The 25,392-nt window shown below is 42.4% G+C and overlaps 1 long non-coding RNA gene across 1 annotated transcript in view; it reads left to right on the forward strand.

Moving 5' to 3' along the window:
- The first annotated feature begins 19,556 nt into the window (after nt 1-19,556).
- The window catches only part of LOC104990936, a 44,383-nt gene continuing 38,547 nt past the window's right edge, over nt 19,557-25,392 (forward strand). The window contains exon 1 of the long non-coding RNA XR_825555.1: nt 19,557-19,689. This is a non-coding gene — a long non-coding RNA (uncharacterized LOC104990936). The remainder of the gene's footprint in view (nt 19,690-25,392) is intronic.

Here is a 25,392-nt window from a genome sequence, read left to right on the forward strand (position 1 = left end):
CATGCCGAGGGCTTTAATGTCTGTCACTTCAAATTTTTGTTGAGACAGAACCGAGGAGACTACACTCCCCTGACAATTCCACATATAAGAGTTGCCTAATCAGAGCTCAGAGGAAGGAGCTGTTATGTCCTCTTACAAGAATGAGCATTTGAAATCAGTTCCAGGTGGTAAGTTTCTACTACCTATGTGAAGTCCCTTCAGTTATTTTCTTACATGTTGTTTTTTAGTCATAAAATCTGAGGCTTGTCAGAGTTGGGAGTTGATTCCCCTTTCTTACTGGAGTAGGAGGCTCTGAGGTTGGGGATCCTGTCTGCTTCTTCAGCTTGGACCACCTGCTCTATAAATTTCACTATGTATCTGTAAGCTTCCCTTAGTTGGATATCTTAATAGATCCCTCACTTTAGCACAGCACAAAAGAACTGAGGTTGAAACCATCCTCGAATAATATAAAGATGTATGAATAAGACAGTGTAAACTTTATAGAATTGTGGAAGTTTTAAGCAGCTTGTAAGGGGTTTAGAGAAGGTGCTTTGGATTAGACTGCATGCACTACCAGTGATACTGTGATCTCAGGCATATAATCAAACATTTCTTTACCACAGTTTCTTGACGTATAAATGGTGATAGTTATAGTACCTACCAGTAAGTACTGTAGGATTAAGGTTTAAGTTTATTCAGGTAAAATGCTTAAAGTTTGAAATACTATGAAAATAATGTAACAATGCTGCTGCTAAGTCACGTCAGTCGTGTCCGACTCTGTGCGACCCCATAGACGGCAGCCCAATAGGCTCCTCTGCCCTGGGATTCTCCAGGCAAGAATACTGGAGTGGGTTGCCATTTCCTTCTCCAATGCATGAAAGTGAAAATTGAAAGTGAAGTCTCTCAGTCATGTCCTACTCTTAGCGACCCCATGGACTGCAGCCTACCAGGCTCCTCCGCCCATGGGATTTTCCAGGCAAGAGTACTGGAGTGGGGTGCCATTGCCTTCTCCGAATGTAACAATAGACAGCCAATTATTGTTGCTATTCTTCAGTTCAGTTCAGTCGCTCAGTCTTGTCTCTTTGCGACCCCATGAATTGCAGCACGCCAGGCCTCCCTGTCCATCACCAACTCCCGGAGTTCACTCAAACTCATGTCCATCGAGTCAGTGATGCCATCCAGCCATCTCATCCTCTGTTGTCCCCTTCTTCTCCTGCCACCCAATCCCTCTCAGCATCAGAGTCTTTTCCAATGAGTCAACTCTTTGCATGAGGTGACTTAAGTATTGGAGTTTCAGCTTTAGCATCCGTCCTTCCAAAGAACACCCAGGACTGATCCCCTTTAGAATGGACTGGTTGGATCTCCATGCAGTCCAATGGGCTCTCAAAAGAGTCTTCTCCAACACCACAGTTCAAAAGCATCAATTCTTCACCGCTCAGCCTTCTTCACAGTCCAACTCTCATATCCATTCATGACCACTGGAAAAATCATAGCCTTGACTAGACGAACCTTTGTTGGCAAAGTGATGTCTCTGCTTTTTAATATGCTGTCTAGGTTGGTCATAACTTTCCTTCCAAGGAGTAAGCGTCTTTTAATTTCATGGCTGCAGTCACCATCTATGGTGATTTTGGAGCCCCAAAACATAAAGTCTGCCACTGTTTCCACTGTTTCCCCATAAATTTGCCATGAAGTGATGGGACCAGATGCCATGATCTTCGTTTTCTGAATGTTGAGCTTTAAGCCAACTTTTCACTCTGCTCTTTGACTTTCATCAAGAGGCTTTTTAGTTCCTCTTCACTTTCTCCCATAAGGGTGGTGTCATTTGCATATCTGAGGTTATTGATATTTCTCCCAGCAATCTTAATTCCAGCTTGTGCTTCTTCCAGCCCAGCGTTGGTGATGATATCAGACATTGTGCTAAAGACAGCACAGGAAGGCAGCAGTCTCTAGGATCTCTGTGTATTCTCCTATTCTTACCTGTGATTGGATCCATGAGGAGGATTTTCTTGTCAACAGGATTTGGGAAATACCTTCTGGTGTTTACTGTGCTTCACTCTGAAGGTCATCCAAGAAGGTTTACCTAAAAGATGATGAGAATCAGTGTTTTGGTTGGTAAATATTTTCAAACTCTGTGCATTCTAATTAAGAACACAGAATTCTGAGCCAGAGAGTGACAAGGACAAGGATTTACCAAAGGAGGAATAGTAAGTGATTTTTGTACCATCAACTATTATTCTTCCACTAGGAGCATCACATAGTTTCCTTTTTTTTTTTCTTTTTAAATTTTATTTTATTTTTAAACTTTACAAATTGTATTAGTTTTGCCAAATATCAAAATGAATCCGCCACAGGTATACATGTGTTCCCCATCCTGAACCCTCCTCCCTCCTCCCTCCCCATACCATCCCTCTGGGTCGTCCCAGTGCACCAGCCCCAAGCATCCAGTATCGTGCATCGAACCTGGACTGGCAACTTGTTTCATACATGATATTATACGTTTCAATGCTAATCTCCCAAATCTTCCCACCCTCTCCCTCTGCAACAGAGTCCATAAGACTGTTCTATACATCAGTGTCTTCTGCTGTCTCATACACAGGGTTATTGTTACCATCTTTCTAAATTCCATATATATGCATTAGTATACTGTATTGGTGTTTTTCTTTCTGGCTTACTTCACTCTGTATAATAGGCTCCAGTTTCATCCACCTCATTAGAACTGATTCAAATGTATTATTTTTAATGGCTGAGTAATACTCCATAGTTTTCTTAAAGTTAAAAAAAGACAAAACTTCATCTGTGCTTCATCTGATGTTCATAAAATATTTAATAAATTTACTAGCCTTTCATGACTAAAATACTCAACAAAGTAGGAATAGAAGGAAGTGACCACAATATAATAAAAGTCATATATGAAGAGTCTACCTCTAACATCATAGTCATCAGGGAAAAGCTGAAATCTTCTAAGATCAATAAAAAAGGCAAGGATGCCCATGCTCAACACTTCTATTCAACATAATAACAATCCTAGCCAGGGCATTAATTTAGAAAAGGAAATAAAATGCTTCCAATTTGGAAAGAAAGAAAGAAAATTACATCTGTTCACAGAGGACATGACTTTATGTGTAGCAAAATCTTTAAAATTCCACAAAAAACTTGCACAGAAATTTTCAGGGTACAAAATCAGCATTCAAATATCTTCCCATGCATATTTGAATGGAAAATTCATTGTTCACTGACCATTCCAAAATGGAAAATAAGCAAGCGGTCCTATTTATTTTTAATTTTTTTAAAGCTATAGTCAAGAGCTAAGTTTAAATTTTTAAAAAAAAAATATTTATTTCTTTGTGCCAGGTCTTCATTGTGACATGTGGGGTCTTTAGTTGTGGCATGTGGGATCTAGTTCCGTGACCAGGGATTGAACCCAGGTGCTCTGCATTGGGAGTGTGTAGTCTTAATCACTGGACCACCAGGGAAGTCCCAACAATCTTATTTATAATAGCATCAAAAAGATGAAATGATTAGGAGTAAACTTAAGGAGATGGAAGGCTTACATACTGAAAACTACAAAGTATTGCTGAAAGAAATCTGACACAAGTAAATAGAAAGGCATCCCATGTTTATGGATTTTAAGACAATATTATTAAGCTGTTCATCCTACCCAAAGAAATTTAAAGATTCAATGCAATTCCTATAAAAATCCCAATGGACTTTTTTTTCAGATATAGAAAAATCCATCCTACAGTTAATATGGAATCTCAGAGGACCCCAAAATAACCAAAACAATCTTAGAACAGCAAAACTGGAAGCTGCTGATTTCAGAACATATTACAAAGGTTGAGTAATCAAAAGAGTGTAGTAGTTGCATAAAGTGCGTGCTAAGTTGCTCAGTCATGTCCGACTCTTTGTGACCCTTTGGACTGTAGCCCACCAGGATTCTTTGTCCATGGTATTTTTCAGGCAGGAATACTGGAGTGGGTTGTCATTTCCTTCTCCAGGGGATCTTCTTAACTCACGGATTGAACCCGTGTCTCCTGCATTGAAGGTGGATTCTTTATCTGCTGTGCCATTGGGGAAGCCCACTGGTATAAAGACGGACTTATCAATCAATGGAACAGAAGAGGTAGCTAGAAGTAAACAGAAATAAACTCTTGGATACATGATCTAATGATCTTCATCAAAGGTGTCAAGACAATGGGGAAAGCTTAATCCCTGTAATGAATGGCACTGGGAAACAAAATATCCACATGAAAATAATGAAACTCTTACATCATGTAGAAAAATCAACTCAAAAATGTAAGACTTGAAATGATAAGACTCTTAGGGTGAAACGTCATGAATTTAATCAGTAATGATTTCTTAAATATGATACTAAGTGCACGTGTATTAATAACAAAATAAAATTAGACAAATGGAACTTATCAAGCTTAAAACTTCTGTGCAGCAGAGGAGACAATGAACAGAATGAAAAGGATGGTAGAAAATATTTATAAAATACATATCTGATAAGGGGTTTATAAGCACATACCTGTATCAAGCCTGCATGTAAGCCAGGAAGAGAACTTGATTTAACCATGATGGCACCCTGATATCGAACTTGCATGCTCCAGAATTGTAGGAAAACAAATTTCTGCAGTTTAAGCCACGTGGTCTGTTTTGTTACGGCAGCCTGAGCTGACTAACACAGTGAGAGAAGGAATTAAATAGACATTTCTCCAAAGAAGATACACAAATGGCCAACAAACATACGAAAAGATGCTCAATATTACTAATCAATGGGGAAATACAGAATAAAAGCTCAATGGAAATTACCTCATATTTTATGATAGCCAGTATGAAAAAAAGCAAGTTTGGTAAGGATATGGAGAAACTTACACAGTAACACACACACTATTGTTGGAAATGTAAAATGTTGCAACCTTTATAGAAAACAGTATGGAGTTTCCTCTGAATATTAGAACTGCTGTATGACCTAGCAATCCAACTCCTGAGTATATATTTATAAAAAATTGAAAACAAGATCTTGAATAAATACATGCACATCTATGGTCATAGCAGCATTATTCACAATTGGCAAGATGTGGAAGCAACCTCACAGTTCACTGGCAGATAAACATACAGATTATATATAAAATATATACATATTATACACACATCACATAATGGAATATTTTTCAGTCTTAAGAATGAAATTCTGTCATACGCTACATCAGGGATGGGCCTTGAGAACATTATTAAGTGAAATTAACCAATAAAAAAGACATATTGCATGATTTCACCTGGGTATCTAATCAAATTCATGGAAACAGAAAATAGAATGGTGGTTGCCAAGGCCTATGAGGAGGAAGAAATGGAGAATTGTTGGTCAATGGGTACAGGGTTTCAGTCATGCAAGATGAAAAAGTTCTACAGATTTGTACAGCAATGTGCGTATAGTTAGCAATAGTGCACCACACACACAAAAACTTCAGAGGATAAATAAAAATATGTAGAGGTATGGTGAATCGTGGGGTACGTGTTCCCTGTCAAGAGTATCTCTCCATACCAAAACCTTTGCGGACATATGTTTGGTTTTCATGTCTCTTACACTACTTTTAATAACCTAAGGGAATAAATGGACTTCTTTGGTGGCACAGTGGATGAGAATCTGTCTGTCAGTGCAGAAGACACAGGTTTGATCCCTGGTCCAGGAAGATTCCACATGCTGTGGGGCAACTAAGCATGTGTGTCATAACTTCTGAGCCTGCATGTGCTCTGCAACCAGAGAAGCCACCACAAGGAAAAGCCTGTGCACTCCAAGTAGAGAGTAGCCCCCACTCACTGCAACAAGAGAAAGCTCACTCACAGCAGCGAAGACCCAGCATAACCAAGAATAAATAATGAAAAAGAAACTAAGAGAATAGAAATCCATATGTGGAGAATCATGGAACTAATCGAAATTGTTTTCTCCAGTCTAGGCAGATTAACTCTTCTAAACTCTCTGAGCAGCAGAAGAGGAAGTGAACTGCTCACTTCTATTTTATAATGAGTATACTTCATTTTATTTACCTGATGCTGTCTCTGGTCAGCAGTGAAATGTGGGAAAGATCAGGGAGACTAAATAGTTATCTCAAACCCTTTTCCAGAATCAAGACAAAGAATTAGGTTCACCTTAGCATAAGAAGATCATGTGGTGTGGTTAAATATATATGCATAAATAATATATCGACATAATATATTAATCTCTTTCCTATTCTAAGAGATTTAACCCAGTGACTGAATCTCTATGAGCTTAGTATTAGAAAGTTCTTTGGTGAATTTATAGTTTAATTAAGGTGGCTTTAATTGCCCTTTCATTAAGAATGTTTAGCAAAAATAATCATTTTTTAAAAGAATGATAAATTTTAAACATAAAACTATTGAGAATTATACTGGAAAACCTATACATCCACCTTCATTCAGGCTTACGTCAATACTCTGTCACAACCACTTCGGGTCTTTTAATTTCTATTTCAGAATTCAAAAATAAGATTAAAAAACTAACCAACACACAGTGAAGCCACCTGCCAGCCCTTACTCCTCTGGTGCTGAATTTGGTACTTCTTATTCACATTTAGATTTTTTAATATTCTCCTTTTTTTTATTTGCAATATATATTTATTTTAATTGGAGGCTAATTAGTTTACAATATTGGTTTTGCGATACATCGACATGAATCTGCCACGGGTGTACTCGTGTTCCCTGTCCTGAACCCCCCTCCCACCTCCCTCCCCATACCGTCCCTCTGGGTCATCCCAGTGCACCAGCCCCAAGCATCCTGTATCATGCATCGAACCTGGACTGGCGATCTGTTTCACATATGATAATATACATGTTTCAATGCCATTCTCCCAAATCATCCCACCCTCGCCCTCTCCCAGAGAGTCCAAAAGCTGTTCTGTACATCTGTGTCTCTTTGGCTGTCTTGCATACAGGGTTATCATTGTCATCATTCTAAATTCCATATATATGCATTAGTATACTGTACTGGTGTTTTTCTTTTTGGCTTACTTCACTCTGTGTAATAGGCTCCAGTTTCATCCACCTCATTAGAACTGATTCAAATGTATTCTTTTTAATGGCTGAGTAATATTTCATTGTGTATATGTACCACAGCTTTCTTATCCATTCATCTGCTGATGGACATCTAGGTTGCTTCCATGTCCTGGCTATTGTAAACAGTGCTGTGATGAACATTGGGGTACATGTGTCTCTTTCAATTCTGGTTTCCTTGGTGTGTATGCCCAGCAGTGGGATTGCTGAGTCATATGGCAGTTCTATTTCCAGTTTTTTACGGAATCTCCACACTGTTCTCCATAGTGGCTGAACTAGTTTTCATTCCCACCAACAGTGTAGGAGGGTTCCCTTTTCTCCACACCCTCTCCAGCATCTATTGCTTGTAGACTTTTGGGTAGCAGCCATTCTGACTGGCTTGAAATGGTACCTCATTGTGGTTTTGATTTGCATTTCTTTGATAATGAGTGATGTTGAGCATCTTTTCATGTATTTGTTAGCCATCTGTATGTCTTCGGAGAAATGTCTATTTAGTTCTTTGGCCCATTTTTTGATTGGGTCGTTTATTTTTCTGAAATTGAGCTGCAGGAGTTGCTTGTATATTTTTTAGTTTAATTCTTTGTTGCTCCATTTTTGATGTATAAATAATTATATATAATATATATATGTGTGTGTGTGTGTGTGTGTGTGTGTGTGTGTGTGTGTGTCTGCTGCTGCTGCTGCTAAGTCACTTCAGTTGTGTCCGACTCTGTGCGACCCCATAGACGGAAGCCCAGCAGGCTCCCCCCATCCCTGGGATTCTCCAGGAAAGAACACTGGAGTGGGTTGCCATTTCCTTCTCCAATGCCTGAAAGTGAAAAGTGAAAGTGAAGTCGCTCAGTCGTATCCGATTCTTATCGACCCCATGGACTGCAGCCTACCAGGCTCCTCCGTCCATAGGATTTTCCAGGCAAGAGTACTGGAGTGGGGATATATGTGTCTATATATATATAATTTGTTTCAACAAAAGGTCTCATATTTATTACTGAGCCAATTCCTGCCCATTCTTCCTTGGGGAAGTATATGGAAATGTCTTTGAAAGCCTAAAGAAAATAATAGACTTCATCAGTAACTTACTAATACAAGTCAGCCCTTAGAGCTGGGCCTTCTCCTCTACCTATGTGCAGGGAGTAGCCTGACGCCACTGGATGTCTGTGAGACAGGGATGAAGACTTTCCTTACTGACTGTGCCCTGCTTAACTGAGCAAACACTGAGCATTTTCCTAACTCTCCCTGACACAAAACATTTGACGATGCTAGTATCCTGTTCTGCCCCACTGCACCCTACCTGTTCCAGACAGGGCCAGGCACTCCCATCCTGTGTATCTTCACAGAGAAGTTCACTCAGCAGTGCAGGCAAGCAGTCTATGGTCTTTAAGGGACCAGCTCCACATCCTTCCTATAGAGCCGGCTTACAGCCTGGCTTTGCGACCTCCACCTCCACTCTGTTCTCCCAGCATCTCCCTCAGTGCTCTCCTCTGGGGATCTGTAAGGGTTCATGGCCTTGGGTGCCTGTGGAAGAAGATGCTGAGATAGCCCAGACCACTGTCCAGGGCCAGGCCTGTCTTCCTTGGAGTGTTTGGGGCAGGAAGGTGTGGGGAAAGTCAGGGTGGGGATCTTGATGGGATGGACGAATCCTGACAGGCTGTGACAGACCAGCCTAATGTGAGCTAGATTTGGTTTCTTTGGTTCCCCTACAACTTGGCCCCTCTGAGGAAAGGCACCAGGAGGGATGTGTCTGTGGGTGACGGAGGGAGTCCTAAGGAGACCTGGAAGTTCGTAACTGCTGGACTGGTGTCAGGCTGAAGTTAGGGCTCTGTTCCAGTGCAGGAGAGAGAATATTTTTCCAAGAAGGGGTTTGGTGGCTCTCTGCCTGGGGACTCTGGGAAAATCTGAGCATAATGTGTGTTCTATATCTAAGGGACAAATCGCTTGACTTGAGATCAGGGTCACAGGGCTGGGGGAACTGGGGTTCCTCAAACGAAGGGGATTGGGGGGTCTTTTGGCTGATGTAGAATGCGCAGGTTGAGAGAACTTGGGATCTCTGAGGCTGAGGAAATCGGGGGTTTCTCATTAAGGAGCTTTAAGTTTCCCTCCTACAGGATAGTTGGGGTCTTGAGGATGAAAGGATTAAGAGTTCCCAGGCTGAGGTCTTTAGGGACTCTGAGATTAGGGGCATTTGGTCTCTCTGCGGGTGCCATTTTTAGGGTGCCTCAGACTGAGGGGAATTGGGGTTACTTCAGATATTTAGGGATCTCAGCACTAGGGCATTTCTTGTTTCTGTGGGTGAAGGGACTTGTAGTCCCTGAAGCAGACGAGATGCGCGCTCCCTTCAGGTTAGGACGTCGGTTCCTCAAAGCTGTTGGGATTTGGAGCCTTCCAGCCTGGAATTTGCAGAGAAGGCAATAGCAACCCACTCCAGTACTCTTGCCTGGAAAAATCCCATGGATGGAGGAGCCTGGTAGGCTGCAGTCCATGGGGTCTCTAGGAGTTGGACACGACTCAACGACTTCACTTTCACTTTTCACTTTCATGCATTGGAGAAGGAAATGGGAACCCACTCCAGTGTTCTTGCCTGGAGAATCCGAGGGACGGGGAAGCCTTCTGGGCTGCCGTCTATGGGGTCGCACAGAGTCGGACACGACTGAAGTGACTTAGCAGCAGCAGCCTGGAATTTGAAGACGTCAGGCAAAGGGTTTACGAGGGTTTCGCAGGGCGCGTTCCTGTCAGTCTCTCCGCTGTCCTCCGGCGCTGCCCACCCCTGTCTGGCAAGAGCTCCGCGATAGGCGTCATCCAGTCCTCCCCAGCTGAGGCGAAGCGAAGGACGAGCAGCTGGCTTGTACAGCCGCGTCAAGCACAAGCCACCAATCGGCGTTGCGACCGAAGCAGACCAGCCAATAGGAGCCGGGGAGGTGCGGAGCGCACAGAACGTCCCGCCCCACCGATTGGGTCCCGCGCTTGTCTCCGAGACCTCCAGCGCGCACGCGCATCTTGCCAGGTTTCATAGCTTGTTTTCAGGCTGCTGCTGCTACTACTATAGTAACTATAGTGAAGTCGATCAGTCGTGTTCTACTCTTTGCGACCCCATGGACTGTAGCCTACCAGGCTCCTCTGTCCATGGGATTTTCCAGTCAGTAGTCTTGGAGTGGATTGCCATTTCCTTCTCCAGGGGATCTTCCCAACCCAGGGATCGAACCCGGGTCTCCCGCATTGTAGACAGACGCTTTACCGTCTGCGCCACCCGGGAAGTCGCTTCAATCGTGTCCGACTCTGTGCGACCCCATAGACGGAAGCCCACCAGCCTCCCCCATCCCTGGGGTTCTCCAGGCAAGAACACCGGAGTGGGTTGCCATTTACTTCTCTGATGCATGAAAGTGAAAAGTGAAAATGAAGTCGCTCAGTCGTGTCCAACCCTTAGCGAGCACATGGACTGCAGCCCACCAGACTCCTCCGTCCATGGGATTCTCCAGGCAAAAGTACTGGAGTGGGGTGCCATTGCCCTCTCCGTGTTTTCAGGCAATGCGTTTTAATCTTGCACTTGAAGTGGGCGGTGCTTCCTCAGGGTAGATGTTTTCATCCAGTGCCCTGAATTAGAATCTTGGCTCCAGGAGACTGTAGTCGTGCTCCTGAACTTTCTCCTGGCCCACCTGTGCCCTACCTCGTAAAATCCAGTTTTGGCAAAAACTGTAGGTGATGAGTACTGTTTTATTCAGGCGACAACTGTGTAATTAGCTAAATTATGATGAAACACGAGAGAAACAGCATTTGGTCAAAGATTTAAACGCAACGAATGAAATGGTAAGTATATTGGAAAAAACGTGGAGGATTTTTAACCTCAAAGTAGAAGTGGCACTGATGAGTAATCTGTATGTTTAATGTAGGTATTAAAAGTCTTCAGAAATGAGATATAAATAAAACCCCAAAGCCCTGCCAGTGTTTTCCATAGAACAAGGCATTGAATTGGATCTACAGAGGTGAGTTTGCTTGAGACCTACTGGCTTCAGAAGATAAAATAGGGACACTGTTTCTGGCCCTTACATATCTTTTCTCACAGAAAAATAACATGATTTCCATGTATTGGAAGCAAGATGACTGACTAGAAATTATCAAGTGGGGCTGTTACAGGTAGGGGACCACTTCTAGGGCTTGAAACTGGGCTCTTGTCTAACAGTCGGAAATGAATTGTGCTGACAAAGCAAGGGGTTTTATTGGGAAGTGGCACCTGGATGGAGAGCAGTAGGATAAGGGAACCCCAGAGACCAGCTCTGCCATTTGGCTCGCAGTCTCAAGTTTTATGGTGATGGGATTAGTTTCTGGGTTGTCTTTAGCCAATCATCCTGACTCAGAGTCCTTCCTGGTGGTGCACACCTTGTTCAGCCAAGATGGATGCCAGTGAGAAGGATTCTGGGAGGTGGTCGGACATGTGGTGTCTCCTTTTGACCTTTCCCGAACTCTTCTGGTTGGTAGTGACCTATTAGTTCCCTGTTCCTTACCAGGATGTCCTGTTGTAAATCAACTCATGCAAATGGTTATTATGGTGCCTGGTCAGGGTGGGCGGTTTTAGTCAGCGTGTTTCCCCTGACAGGGCCACAAGTGCTGGTTGGGAGTCTGGATGGAAAGATGTTACCAGGAAAAGTGGGTTTGCCTCTGGGTGGTGTTGAGCCGGAAGATACAACCCAGCCAAAGCTCATGGGAAGGAAAGGTGTATTACTTGCAGAAGTATGGAGAATGCCAGGGAGCTTTCCAGAGCAATGTCTCTCCAAATGGCAAAATTAGGGAAGCTTTAATCTATGGGAACAGGCATGTTGAGGCTTCCATTGTGGTTCAGATGGTAAAGAATCCACCTGCAATGCAGGAGACCGGGGTTTGATCCCTGGGTCGGGAAGATCCCCTGGAGGAGGGCATGGCTATCCACTCCAGTATTCTTGCTTAGAGAATCCCATGGACACAGGAGCCTGGTGGTCCATGGAGTCGCAAGGATTCAGACACGAGTGAGTGACTAAGATTTTCATTTTACCGGCATGTTCATGCAGGGCCTCTGCCCATGGCAGAGTCCAAGCTTCAGTTGATTGAAGTCTTGAGAGTCAGAACCAGTCACCATCAGCATGGGTTACATTCCAGCTGATCTGGTCTTGATATAGGTGTAGATATCTGTTCTTCATAATCTTTCCCCTTTTAAGTTATTACAAAATATTGAGTGTAGTTCCCTGTGCTATAGAGTAGTCCTTGTTTATCTGTTTTAATTTTTTTAAATGTTGATTTTATTTGTTTATTTTATTTATATTTTTGCTTGCACTGCGTCTTTGTTGCTGTGCACGGGTTTTCTCTAATTGCAGCGAGTGGGGACTACTCTTCATTTTGTTTTTGTTTTTGTATTTTTTACTTTTTTTTTTTTTAATTTTTTTTTACTCTTCGTTTTGTTTCGAGGATTTCTTACTGCTGTGGCTTCTCTTGTTGTGGAGCACAGGCTTTAGGGCATGCGGGCTTCTGTATTTGCAGCACGTGGACTCAGCAGTTGTGGCTCCCAGGCTCTAGAACAAAGGCTCAATAGTTGAATGAGAAGCCCTCACACTGCAATGAGAAGCCCCTGCTCTCCTCAGCTAGAGAAAAGTCCGCGCAGCATGATGACCCAGCACAGCCAAAAGTAGATAATAAGTAAATAAAATTATAAAACAACAACAACAATAGGAACCCACAAAAGTCAGAGCCGGTATCAGATAGCCTGGTAATTAGGTCTGGTTGTCTCTGGTTTATTGCCCTGCGGCCTTCTTTCTGAAATGCAAAAAGAAAGAAAACTACAAGGGGTGGTCTGCTGTAAAAGTAAGCACCAGGTTGTAAGTAGCATGGAGTTAAAGGAAAATAGGTGGAGGATGTAGCTCATGCAGTTAGGGGACAGAAAAGCAAGTTTATTTGCAGACTACAGATTAGGAACAGTGAAGTAAAATCTAGGAGGGATCAGGGCTGCTCAGTGTTCTCTTTATCTTCTCTGTTCTCAGGAAAGAAAAGAAAATCATTCCTCTTTTTTTCTTTTCACTGTGACATTGATGGACGCAGCTTAGACCAGAAGGAGCAGCCTTCAGGAGCCCAGCTTCATTTTCCCGTTCTTTATAAAAGCACTGTAGCAGAGTTTGAGACACCACCAGGAGAAAAACAGAAGTTTAATAACTTGTATATGTCATGTGTATAAGGGAGCTACCCAGGAAACCTGAGTCACTTCCTGAAATGTCCAAAGCCATCACCTCAAATACCATTTCAGATAAAAATAAAAGAAAGACCTTGGGGAAGGGGGGGGAGCCCATTATGACAGGTTATCATGCAAAACACAGTAAAGAAGCATATGATTGTTGCAGATTTAAATCAGGACCTCTCCATTGATAAGTTCTTTGGGTTTTAATTATCCTTCTATTTCTGGTGCAAAGAGGGTAAGCCCTTAAATATGAGATTTGTCTTTTGTAAATGTCCTTCACAAAAGGTCAATCACTTCTTAGTTTTCTGAGATTCCTGTTTTGTTTTGGTTTTTTTTTCATTAGACTGAACAATCCTTATACCAGAGAGGCATATTTTGGGGTGGCATATTCTACTCACCTTGACATGGTTATACCCTACTTTGCTTATGCATTCATCTGTTGAAGGATATCCTGTTTTTTTCAAGATTTTAGCTATTATGAATAATGCTGCTGTGCATAATTCCATCCTCGTTTGAATTTGTGATAAATTTTCAAAGCAGTTGAGTCAATATTGAAATCATAATTGTTGGATTACATTGTTTAGCTTTGGAAAACACTGCCCAACTGTGTTATAAAGTGGCTGTACATACATGCCAGCAGCAGTGAGGGAGACTTCTTTTTCCTCACCCTCCAGCAGTTGATATTGTCATGTATATGGAGTTTAGCATTCCTAAAAGGTGTGGTGTGATATCGCATGATTTTAACTTGTTATTCCTTAATAGTATGATGTTTTTACAATCTAATTCTTGTAAGATATTTACTATCTATATATCTTTTTTGGCCAGGTGTCTGTTCACATCCTTACCGAATTTTTTATGGGGTTGTTTTAGAGGTCTTTATCTGTTTTGAGTCCAGACGCTTTATTAGGTATGTAGTTTACAAATATTTTTCTCCCAGTTCATGGTTTGTTTTTTGACCTTATGAATCAGGTCTTTCAGAGTAGAAATATTTAATTTTATAAAGTCCACAATATTTTTTTCTTTTATGCACTTGCTTTTTGTGGGCTAACCTCAAAGCTCATGATCTGCAGACCAAAGCCAAGGTCATGAAGATTTTCTTCTTTGTTTTTCAGTAATTTTGATAGTTTTGTATTTTAAAGTTTGTGTTTATAGTCATTTCATTTCATATGGTTTCCAGTTAATTGTTCTGTAACAATTTTGGAAAAGTCATGGGCTGTTTGGTTCTGTTTCAGTTTGATTTTCCCCAGTTTCATGGAGGCAGCAGAACTGCCCTCAGGGGGCAGGGCCTCCGCTGAAGGCGAGGGTGGCTTGATCTGCGCTTTCCCATTGGCTGGCAGGGAACGTAAGCCCACCTCCTTGAGTCACCCTGGGGATGTGCGTTCTGCCTTTGGACTTGGCTCCCAGCACAGCTGATGGGAGCCCCATCTCCTGAGAACCTGCCCTGGCTTTGGTTTCTGGAACTCGAGGGTGGGGGTGGTCAAGTCCATGCTAATGGGAGCCAGGATCCCTCAGGACCCACCAGGACTTCAGCTTTGGGACATTGTGGGGTCCTGTTCACTCAGACAGGAGCCTGGTCTCCTCAGGACCTGCTGGTAGGTGATCCTGCTGAAGAAAAAGGTGAAGAAACGTGAGGAAGAGTGGGGGAAAGGTGCCTGTGTGTGGTTGACTGCTGAGGAGTGTCTGTCTTCAGAGGGCCGGGTGGGGAAGGACTTGGTGTGGAGAACCCAGTGTATGGCCAGTTTTGTGTGTGTGGCGTGGGCAAAGTACAGTGCTGCTCTTCAGCACATGGTGCCCAGTTTTCCCAGCACCATTTATTGAGGGGACTTTCCTTTCCCTGGTGTATGTCTTTGGCTCCTTAATTCTTGTGAGTTAACAAGAGTACATGCCCTTAGAACTTTTCTGGGCTCTCTATCCTGGGCCTCTGGTCTGTGTGCCTGTTTTTGTGCCAAGTCCACACTTCTTTATGGTGGCTTTGTAATGTAATGTGAAGTCTGGAAGTGAGATGCTTCCAGCCTGTTCTCCTTTCTCAGGTTTGCTTTGGCTATTCTGGGTCCTTTGTGGTTCCTCACACATCTTAAGATTATTCTGTTTCTATGAAAAATGTCATTGGAATTTAGGTTGTTGTTGTTTAGGCGCTCAGCCATGTCCAACTCTTTACAACCCCGTGGCCTGGCCTGCCATGCTCCTCTGTGCATGGGATTTCCCAGGCAAGAACACTGGGGTGGGTTGCCTTGCTCTTCTCCAGGGATATCCCACACCTATCACCCTCCAATTCTGCATGAGCTACACTCTGCATCTATTATCTTTTAATTTTATGCTAGTCACATCCTGATGCTTAACTTTACAGCACTTTATCTGTAAACACCCCTTGTAGTTTGTTTTCCCCTCTTTGCATTAAGGAAAGAAAGCTGTAGTGCAATCCACAAAAGACAATGGACCTAACTACTGGAACAGAATCCCAGACCCAGGTTACCTGAAGCCAGCCTATTGACTGTTTTAAACAATGCAGAAAGAAAGAATACAGGATCCCTACACCTTTGCTCTTTATCTCCAACCTCTGACTGTGAGCCCCGACTACATCATCTCCTTGATTCCCCATGGCGGGGGCACAGTTCCTGAGGCACGGGCCTACTGTGTTCTTTACTCTGCCAGCTTGGGGATTAAAGCCATCTTTCTATTTCCTCCAAAAAAATTTATTTCCACGAAGGTGTAAGGATCGTGTATTCTTTTTCCTTTTTGCATTGTTTCGAAACAGCCAATAGGTTAGTTCTGAAAAGAAGAAAACTTAGTTATCAATTCAGACTGTAGATTAGGAACAGTTAAAGTAGAAAGGGACTCAAAAGGTAAAAGAGGAAAAGAAAACTCTTATTTCACTGCAATGTAAGCAATATCTTTAAGTTTGCTGTTGTGGGAAATGGCCACAAGGAGGCAGGATTTCTTCATGCCCTACTCCTGTTACTGCAGTAACCAGAGCCTCAGCATTACTCCTAGGTCACGATTGTAAATTAGAGTGGCATGTGCCAGAAGAAACCATCAAAAGTTGTGTCTCATTAATCCTTGGTTTGTTTGTTTGTTTGTTTTTTCATTTAATGTTTACCTTTTTTTGGAGGATAGTTGACTTATGTTTATGTGATTAAAACAAGATATGATATTACTACACTACCTAAGGGGCTTCCGAGGTAGCTCAGATGTTAAAGAATCTGTCTGCAATGCAGGAGATGCATTTTCCATCCCTGGGTGGGGAAGATACCCCTGGGGAAGGAAATGGCAACCCACTCCATTCTTGCCTGGAGAATTCCATGGACAGAGGAGCCTGGTGTGCTACAGCATATGGGGTCACAAAGAGTAGGACACAACTTAGCGACTAAACAACAACAATCCTGGCCTGGATTCTTACAAAAAACTGTGAATTGGTCTCTTCAGCCTTTGTATGTTCCAGTCCCCCACACTTAGACACCCTTGGATGCCTCTTCCCACGTGTCATTTTCTGCTCAAATATCTATAATGGTGGAACTCTATTGTCTGCTCTTCAGCATCCCTTAAGGCCCAAATCTGCTCCCCTAAGAGTCTGTTATGCTCCAAAAAGCTGGCTCACTCATCATTTGTTAAGTACACATATTGCTTTCTCTTCTTTGGAGCTTTGTTTATGCCTGAAAATGTTCTCTGTTCTGCATTACTACTGTTAAAACCCTTACCTATCCATTTCAAGCTTTAACCATGTTCATAATTCTAATTTCCTCCTACCATCTCCCCACTCACACCAGACGGCTCTTACTTGAGTTCTTTTAACACAGTGCACTCCTTTGACCATTTCCTTCTTGTTTGTCTTTAATTGTATGCTGCCTTCAACCATTTTTCCACTTTCAACTGGATTTTAACCCTACTTTTGAAAGGGGATTACATTGTCCTCAGTTTTGGACCATCCAAACCTTCCATCACAATGCTTTGCAGGTCGTGGACATTCAGCAACCCTCACATTGGAGAGACAGTAACACCAAGTAGGAATGTATAAACTGGAGAGTCAGGTGGACAGGGATTCCAGTCTCAGGGAAATTTCTCCGTAGCTGTGAAATTTGGGCAAGGTAGTTAACTTCTTTGAGACTCAGATTCATTTTCTATGGGCATAGTATTGTATCTGATACACAGGAAAATACATGTAGAGTTTAACATTTATTAAGTATCTAACATATGGCAGTGGCAAGTGTTTGTTTCATAGAATTTTTCTTCTGGAATACCTTTAATTCCTTCTAACTAAAGACATTTTAAGTCTCTCTTTTTTAGTCTTACTTATGCTTACAATAATTTGCTAGCAAGGCAAAATTGGCACAAAGAAAGCCATTTTATAGATAGACCTGATATTGTATTTACAATAAGGTCTATGTTTATTTTGAAAATACTGTGAAGTAAAAGTTGCTCAGTCATGTCCAACTCTCCAGGCCAGAATACTGGAGTGGGTAGCAGTTTCCTTCTCCAGGGGATCTTCCCAACCTAAGGATCTAACTCAGGTCTCCTGCATTGCAGGAGGATTCTTTACTAGCTGAGCCACCAGGGAAGCCCTGAAAATACTGTAGTACTTGGCAATTAAATAGATTCACGTATATTTATTGAGCACCTGTTTTGCATCACTGTTGTAGGTATTGGGCATACTGCAGTGAATAAGATACAGCCCTTGCTCTCTACTTTCATTCTAATGTGTGAAGTGATTCCATAGACATCTAAGAAACATGGTGAAAAGCTTGTGTAAAAATGGGGCCAAACCTGCTTTTTACAATCCCAAATTCCATTTTTGGGTCATAAAACTCAACTGTTATGGCAGTTTTGGGGGAGTCCAAGAATGGTTACCTGGATTTTTATTAATCTTTTTTCTTTTTCCTTTTGTAAATTGAAGTGTAGTTGATATACATTTGTTACTCAGCCTTACCGCAGTAAAACCAACTACTGACACCTGGCTGTGGTAAAGCAAAGTGCAGCGTTTATTGGAAGGCACCATACAAGGAGTCTGGGACAGCTACTGCTTAAAAAGCCTGCAATCGCCAATGGGCAAGGTGAGGGAGGTAAGCCAAAGGGTACATGACCACCCCATGCACAATTCTCCGACTGGTTAATGGCGAGGTAACAGGGCGCGTCACAGGAGTTAACTTAGAGTTAGGCATTGTCCTTAAGCATCATGGACTCAATGGACATGAGTCTGAGCAAACTCTGGGAGATAGTGAAGGACAGGGAAGCCTGGTGTGCTGCAGTTCAAGGGGTCACAGAGAGTCAGACTTGACCAAGCCACTGAACAATATTAGGCTCCAGTAGACCTGGAGGCTATGTACTCTGGTCATGAAGTAGTGAACTAGTTAGCATCTTCCACCTGGAGGTTTTAGCATCTGTAAAACTACTCAGGAAATGTACTCAGCTGCTACCAGCTAGGCACTTATCAGAGGAGCTAAAGCAGAGGATATGGGTGAGGGAGTCTGTCCCTGGGAAGGCAGCATTTGGTTTCGCTTGGTTACACATTGTATGTTACAGGTGTACAATATCAAGATTCACAATGTTTAAAGGTATACTCCATTTATAGTTGTAAAATATTGGCTATATTCCCCGTGTCTTGTAGCTTATTTTACATAATAGTTTGTACCTCTTAATCTCCTACCCTATAATGCTTCCCTCTCTTCTCACTGGTAACCACTAATTTATTCTCTAGATCTGTGAGCCTGCTTCTCTTTTGTTATATTCAGTAGCTCCTCACATTTTTTAGATTCCATGTACAAGTGATATCATGCAGTATTTGTCCTTGTCGAACTGACTAATTTCACTTAGCATATGCAGGGTGTTTTGTTACCCAGGCTTTTAAAAGCTAGGACTCAAAGAAGCAATGTCGTGGAGGCAAGCTGAATATGTATTTTTCCCTCTGGTCAAAACTAGGTAAATCTTTAAGTCTTTGTGTGTGGCAGCTGGATCTGCGCTTTTTTCCATTTCTATTCAACTAACCTAAAGTAGTTGTCAGGGAGTGAAAGTTGTTCCTTGCTGGCACGTTGACAGGAGCTCCCAAAACACTGACACCCTTCCTTTGCAGCCACTTAGGTGAGTCCTGTCCATAGCACAAGGGTGCTTAGTCCTCTGCGCCATCCGCTTCCTGGGAGTCCAGGTCGAGTATGGGTGGGGGCGCCCAGGTCGAGTATGGGTGGGGGGCGCCCAGGTCGGGAGGAGCCGGGGGCGTGGAGGGCGTGGTTGGGGCGGAGCGCGGGGCGTAGAGGGCGTGACCTGAGTGTGGTGTGGGTGTAGTGGGCGTGGCCAGGGCGGAGCATGGGACGTAGAAGGCCTGGCCCGGGCGGGGCGAGCCGCAGTCTGAGTGCTCCCTGGAGCCTGCAGAGTCTTACTCCGTAGAGGGTCGCCGTGAAGATTTTGAGGAGCCCGAGCCGTCGGCTGGCTCAGCATAAGCCCAGGCCGCCGCCGCAGCTCGAGTCCAGGTAAATGCGAGGGGAGGTCCCGCATCCAGGTGCTTGCGAGGGGGTTGCACTCCCCGGGCCGCAGCCTCTGCGCGCCTCCTACACCCTCCCGCGCTGGGGTCCTTGGCTTTCGGAGCTTCAGGCCGTAGTAGCCTGCCGCAGCTCCATCCGGACCTTGGCGTCGGCCCCCTCCCGGGACTCCTGCGTGCTCCGCGGCGCCCGAAAGCGGCCAAAGCGCCCCTGAGACAGCCCCCTGCTGCAGATCTCCCACCTGAGCCAGGAGGCAAGCACAGAGGAGGGAGAGAGAGAGAGAGTCATAGTGGCATCACCTGGGCGCCCACCTTCCGCCCTGGGAGAGGCGTTCCGTGCCGCACCCCTCCTGGCCACCAGCTAACTCGCAGAGGAAGGGGAATGGATGCTGTTTGAGTATTTTCAGCTGTCTGCAAAGCTGGTAGATGCTGTTGTTACCTGCCAAGTCGAAGGGTATTCACTTCCAGCAAGACATTAATTAAATCTGTTCTCTGGCTACGAACGTGTTTTTTTGTTGTTGTTAAAGTTTTAATTTTGGCCATGCAGCGCAGCTTGTGAGATCTTCTGCTCCCCAACCAGAGATTGAACCCTGGCTTCTGGCAGTGAAAGCACTCAGTCCTAACCACGGGACTACCAGGAAATTCCGTCATCTCCCTCTGCTTTTTTTTTTTTTTTTAAGAGTTAGATCATTTGCAGTGAACTTTGAGTGATGGTTTTAGTTATTGAATTAGGGTGGAATTAGTGGTGATGGGGAAAGAGTTCGCAGGGTGAAAAAATAGGAATATTAATAATAATAGAAAAAGAGGAGGAGGAGAAGAAATAACTTTTCTTTGCTGTTCATTACTTGCCAGGCACAGTTTTAAGCTCTTCTATTGATTCGTTTACTTGGATGGTAAGGATGGGAGTTTACTGAACTCCAAGATGGACTGAAACACAAGTTGTGAGAATTGAGACATCTGGGAGGAGGGATGGAGATGAGTCATAGTGAAACAGGGGGATAAATGGTGAACCAGGGAAAAGAAGGAAATCAGTAGAGTGGAAATTTGAAAAAAGTTCTCGGGGTTGGGAATGGGGGTAAAACATTCAGAGTACATGGAGTAGCTGATTTGAACTTTGAGATTTCTGTTGTCAGGGGTAATTGGAGGATAAGAAAAGAAAGAAAAGATTTGAAGGGGGGGTTGTATTCAGTGATAGTAAAGCTGGAAAACCACAGGAGAAAACTGCTAAGATGCAGAGGAGAGGAAGATGGATCAGGCAATGCAGATAGGTTTGAGGGGATGTCACTGCTGCTGCTTGCTGCTGCTGCTAAGTTGCTTCAGTCGTGTCCGACTCTATGTGACCCCATAGACCGCAGCGCACTAGGCTGCCCCGTCCCTGGGATTCTCCAGGCATAACACTGGAGTGGGTTGCCATTTCCTTCTCCAATGTGTGAAAGTGAAAAGTGAAAGTGAAGTCGCTCAGTCGTGTCCGACTCTTAGCGACCCCATGGACTGCAGCCCACCAGGCTCCTCCGTCCGTGGGATTTTCCAGGCAAGAGTACTGGAGTGGGGTGCCATTGCCTTCTCCGGGGGGATGTCACTAATGGAAAACAAATTCAGAACATGGACTCTGTAGGGGGCAAACTAGGCAGACATCATGAAAGTCTGTCTACTGACCTGGCTTGGATGGAGCTCTGGCAGAACCACTGTAAGTGTTCCTAAGCCAGGGTAGAGTTGAGCTGTGGTTGGCTGGTGGGTGGGAGAGTTGGTTGACAATCAGACAGGGAGGAGACATATAGGTGGGTTTGATTTATCTGCTTTTAACCCCTTGCTAGTTGTAAATGAGAGACCAGCTATAAGTGTGTGAAATGAGTATTAATTAACAGCAGGTAGCTCTGACTCTTATTTTCTTAAACTGAGAGCATCAAAAGTCCTTTTGCAATGACCTGCATTATCCCCAGGAAGCTCCATAACTCATGTCCCCAAGCCTTGCTCCTTGTGCCAGGAGATTTAGTGGGGCTGACTGGCAAGCCCCTCAGGAAAGCCTATGGAGTTCAGCACTGACACTGCATTTGGTGCCACTTTTTAAGCCATTTCACTGTGTGTAAAGGTCCATTCATTTACTCTAATGTGCACTTTCCAAAGCTTTTATGAGGTGGTCTCTTGAGCTTTCCTATTCGTCCAGGAGTTGATGCAAAGTAGTTTGGAATAGATCCAAAAATCAGTAAGTGGAAGAAACTCCATAGCTGTCATTTTTTTTTTTTTTTACAATCTTTTATTTTAAATTGGAGGATGATTACTTTATAATCCTGCAACGGTTTCTGCCAAACATCAACATGAATCCTCCATAGGTATACATATGCCCCCTCCCTCTTAAAAACCTCCCTCCCCATCCCACCCCTCTAGGTGTCACGGATTGGGTTCCCTGTGTCATACAGTGAATTCCCACTGGCTGTCTATTTTACATATATGCAATGCTACTCTCTCAATTCTTCCCACCCTCTCCTTCCCCAACTGTGTCCACAAGTCTGTTGTCTATGTCTGCACTGCTGCCCTGCAAATAAATTCATCAGTACCATCTCTCTAGATTCCTATATGTGCGTTAATATACATTATTTGTCTTTCTCTGATATACTTCACTTTGTATGATAGGCTTTAGGTTCGTCCACCTCATTAGAACTGACTCAAATGCATTCATTTTTATAGCTGAGTAATATTGTGTTGTATATTTGTATTACCACTTCTTTATCCATTCATCTGTTGGTGGACATGTCCTAGCTATTGGACATACTACAGGACAAGCTTCCATGTCCTAGCTATTTTAAATAGTGCTGCAGTGAACACAGAGGTACATATCTTTTTCAGTTATGGTCTCCTCAGAATATATGTCCAGTAGTGGAATAGCTGGGTCATATGGTAGTTTTATTCCTAGGTTTTTAAGGAATCTCCATAGTGTTCTCCATAGTGGTTGTATCAGTCTGCATTTCCACCGAGAGGGTGAGAGTGTTCCCCCTTTTCCACACCCTCTCTGGCATTTATTGTTTGTGGACTTTTTGATGATGGCCATTCTGACCAGTGTGAGATGGTACCTCATTGAGTTTGGATTTGCATTTCTCTAATAATGAGCAATGTTGAGCATCTTTTCATGTGTTGATTAGCTATCTGTATATATTCTTTGGAGAAATGTCTATTTAGGTCTTCTGTCCACATTTTGATTGGGTTGTTTGTTTTTCTGGTATTGAGCTTCATGTGCTACTTGTATAGTTTGGAGGTCAGTTCTTTGTCAGTTGTTTCATTTGCTGTTATTTTCTCCAATTCTGAGGGTTGTCTTTTCACCTTGCTTATAGTTTCCTTTGTTGTGCAAAAGCTTTTAAGTTTAATTAGGTCCCATTTGTTTATTTTTGTTTTTATTTCCATTACTCTAGAAGGTGGGTCATAGAGGATCTTGCTATGGTTTATGTCAAAGACTGTTGTGTCTATGTTATCCTCCAAGAGTCTTATAGTTTCTGGTCTTACATTTAGGTCTTTAATCCATTTGGCATTTATTTTTGTTTACTTTGTTTGTTTTTGTTTGGTGTTTATGGTGTTAGGAAGTATTCTAATTTCATTCTTTCACACTAGCTGCCCAGTTTCCCCAGCACCACTCACTGAAGAGACTGTCTTTTCTCTATTGTATATTTTTGTCTTCTTTGTCAAAGATAAGGTGCCTGTAGGTGGGTGGATTTATCTCTAGGCTTTCTATTTTGTTTCACTGGTCTGTATTTCTATTGTGCCAGTACTGTACTGTCTTGACGACTGGAGCTTTGTAGTGAAGTCTGAAGTTAGGTTGATTTCTCCAGCTCCATTCTTCTTTCTCAAGATTGCTTTGTCTATTCAGGGTCTTGTGTTTCCATACAGATTGTGATATTATTTACTCTAGCTCTGTGAAAAAAATACCATGGGTACTTTGACAGGGATTGCATTGAATCTATAGATTGCTCTGGGTAGGATAGTCATTTTCACAATATTTATTCTTCAGCCCAACAACATGGTATATCTCTCCATTTGTTTGTCTTGTCTTTGATTTCTTTAACCAGTGTCTGAGTTTTCTGCATACAGGTCTTTAGGTAAGTTTACTCCTAAGTATTTTTTAAATTAAATAATTTTAAAATGAAACAAAGATGAATATTTGTAATGAAAAAAGGAACAATTCACAAATAAGGTATTCATCATAAACCATCAGACAGCTAACAACAAAGAAACGAGGATACACAAAGCAAAAATCAGAAGAAATATAAGTGAAAAGAAAAAAATATACAATCATAGGCATATTATCATTTTGCTGAGAATATTTTATCAAGTGCAGAAAAAAGTAAGCATCTTGAATGATGTCATTAATAATTTAAATATAATGATTTCTATTTATATTAATCTTATATCCTACACAAATAAATTTCAAATTTTGTATCTCATACGTTGTTATTAGGTGTTCATAGGGCATTTTGAAAAACTAGCAAAAATAAGCTGACTAAATTTGAAAATGTGAAATTCTTTTTTTTTGTAATTCATTTATGCCAGTACACTTATTATTGGTTTTGAAATTTCCATTATATGTTACTGTAAAATATTGACTACAGTTCCCTGTGCTATACAGTTAACCTTGGTTGCTTGTTACATATCTATTTTTTAATAGAAATCGAGCATTCTATTCATAGTCAAAGAAGTGGAATCAAAATGTCATAAATTTTTTAGTTAGGCAAAAGTTCATAAAATTTCTAAATATATATATTATGCATATTATTAATATGTATACAAGGGCTTTTCTACTATGCTTGATAAAGTCTTGAGAAAGAACATCAAAAAGAGGAGATGGAAAAATTGGAAAACATAAAGTGAATGAAATAGGAGCACTGAATATGAAATAGAAAAAGTAAAACAAACTAGATAAAAGTAAAAGATCCTGATATCGTCCAGTGGCTTTTAAACATGGCTGCTCATTAGAAATATATCTGGAGCTCTGCTGAAAAAAAAGCAGTATATGGGCATTTGTATTTTTCAAAAAATCCCAAGATAATTCTGATATGCATATGGATTTTAAAAAGTGATTACAGGTTTTTCTATTAAATGGTAGTTTTGGTAATACAGAATTCTGTTATTTTTCTGTTCACCAATCCTGATACAGTGGTATTAAGTGAGTGATCACGATGATGTGATCACTCACCTAGAGCCAGACATCCTGGAATGTGAAGTCAAGTGGGCCTTAGGAAGCATCACAATGAACAAAGCTAGTGGAGGTGATGGAATTCCAGTTGAGCTATTCCAAATCCTGAAAGATGATGCTGTGAAAGTGCTGCACTCAATATGCCAGCAAAATTTGGAAAACTCAGCAGTGGCCACAGGACTGGAAAAGGTCAGTTTTCATTCCAATCCCAAAGAAAGGCAATGCCAAAGAATGCTCAAACTACTGCACAATTGCACTCATCTCACACACTAGTAAAGCAATGCTCAAAGTTCTCCAAGCCAGGCTTCAGTAATATGTGAACCGTGAACTTCCAGATGTTCAAGCTGGTTTTAGAAAAGGCAGAGGAACCAGAGATCAAATTGCCAACATCCACTGGATCATGGAAAAGGCAAGAGAGTTCCAGAAAAACATCTATTTCTGCTTTATTGACTATGCCAAAGCCTTTGACTGTGTGGATCACAATCAACTGTGGAAAATTCTGAAACAGATGGGAAT

Source organism: Bison bison, unplaced genomic scaffold (assembly GCF_000754665.1).
Source record: "Bison bison bison isolate TAMUID 2011002044 unplaced genomic scaffold, Bison_UMD1.0 scf7180017864181, whole genome shotgun sequence".
Classification (NCBI taxonomy): domain Eukaryota; kingdom Metazoa; phylum Chordata; class Mammalia; order Artiodactyla; family Bovidae; genus Bison; species Bison bison.